Source organism: Triticum aestivum, chromosome 7D, assembly GCF_018294505.1.
Source record: "Triticum aestivum cultivar Chinese Spring chromosome 7D, IWGSC CS RefSeq v2.1, whole genome shotgun sequence".
NCBI lineage: Eukaryota > Viridiplantae > Streptophyta > Magnoliopsida > Poales > Poaceae > Triticum > Triticum aestivum.
Window position 1 is genome coordinate 641,723,544 of NC_057814.1, and position 1,985 is coordinate 641,725,528.

Below are 1,985 nucleotides of genomic sequence, written 5' to 3' on the forward strand. Positions count from 1 at the left end.
AAGCCAATGCTCTAGCCCACCTTTGTGCCAAGTTTGCTTGCACATTAGGGGTTACGAGCTGTTGGATGGACTCCCCTCCTAGTCTTCTCATGACTAGCATTATGGCTGATCATGCAGGAGCTAGAGATGATTGAATAAAGTTCTTATTTCCCCGCAAAAAAAGGACACTCCAAGTTACGCCAATAGATACCTAGGACACTCGAAGCAACCACTTAGTATTTGCAATGGCAAGAGCAATTGCAACGATATGGATACTTATGGCCATCGTGCTTGTTGCTGCTGTGCCGGCTGTGAGCTCGATAGACATCACAGATAGGGACCTGGGGTCAGAGGAGTCCATGTGGGCACTATATGAGCGTTGGTGTAAGCATCTCAATGTGGGTTGTCACCTCGGTGACAAGGCTCAGCGCTTTAACGTGTTCAAACAAAATGCACGCATGATCCATGAATTCAACCAAGGTGATTCACCCTACAAGTTGAGCCTAAACCTCTTCGGTGACATGACGAATGAAGAGGTTGACCACATGTACGGTCATTGCTCTAACCTCACGTCAGATGGCGGGAACCAGCACCAAGGCAAGTTCACACATGGCGTTGTTGTTGCGCGCGACGACCTCCCAATGTATGTGGACTGGCGCTTGATGGGGTATGATCAACGGCCATCAGCGGTGACAAGTGTGAAACGGCAAAATGGCTGTCGGGCCTATTGGGCCTTTGCAGCGACGGCGGCCGTGGAGGGCATCAACTCCATTAGGACCAGGAAGCTGATTCCATTGTCCGCGCAACAACCAGTAGACTGCAAGAAGAAAAATTTCGGCTGTCGTGGCGGCAACGCGCAATTGGCCTTCAAGTACATAATTGAAAACGGCGGCCTCACCAGCGATGCTAACTACCCTTATGTTACCGGTCGTTCTGGTAGTCGACCCGAATGGCTTCTGGCGATATGGCGGAGGCGTATTTGTCGGGCCCTGTGGGACGAATCTGACCCGTGAAATGGCAGTGGTGGGCTACGGCACCACCCATGAGCATGACCCCAAGAGACGTGTAGACTACTGGATCTTAAAGAACTCATGGGGGGCAAACTAGGGTGAAAACGGCTACATCCGCATGGCATGCGGCGTGAGCGGTCTCACCAAGGAGGGATTATGTGGCATCCTGATGGAAGCGTCATACCCAGTGAAAAATTAAACAAGGATGGTGGCAATGATATGGAGAAGGATGTTTGGGACTCGACGCTATATGTTTCTAGAATTTGGTCCTTCTTGTCGTCCATCATGATTCCGACACAAAATAGCATTTGGTGGAATACGAAGTGCAATAAATTACTAAAATATAGCTATAAGTACACCACAACACCAATGCAACGGGATATAATCTGCCGGGAGAACGCCCTTATGAGGGCAGAAAATCTGTCGGGACAGAGTTTCACCGGCAGATAGAACTGCCACGACAACAGTTGCCGGGGATTACTTCTCCCGGCAGATAAACAATCCCCATCAGTTTCTCTGCCCTAACCTTTATATCTCCCGACAGTTTATTTTCTCCCGGCACACTGTGTCCTAGGTTATGAACTACAATTGCCGGCAGTTTCACTGCCTGCACAAACACATTTACCCGGCAGGTAGTATGCCATCACGTGTTTTTTCACAAGCAATCTAAATTGTTATGGGTAACATATCCGTTATTTAATAATCCAATCTGTATGTTCAAACAATCATGTCAGATCATGCAATTTATACATGTGTTTCAATCAAAGTTATATGTAAGGCCCCGTTCAATAATATAAACAGACCAAAGACATATATGTTATGGGGATACATGTAATGAGGATACAATGGCTTGTGTGCCAAAACAACCACCAAAATTAGCAGAGTAAAACTTTGCAATGTCTCAAGGTTCAACAAACAAGGCATATTACATATATGTTATCACTCCACTAACTTGTAGATCTTCCAAAGCTCCAGCAACTCGTAGATCTTCCAAAC

The 1,985-nt window shown here is 47.0% G+C and overlaps 1 pseudogene; it reads left to right on the top strand.

Annotated features, from left to right (window-relative positions):
• Positions 1 to 224: 224 nt before the first annotated feature.
• On the top strand, positions 225 to 1,188 carry LOC123171530 (KDEL-tailed cysteine endopeptidase CEP1-like; annotated as a pseudogene).
• The last annotated feature ends 797 nt before the right edge of the window (positions 1,189 to 1,985 follow it).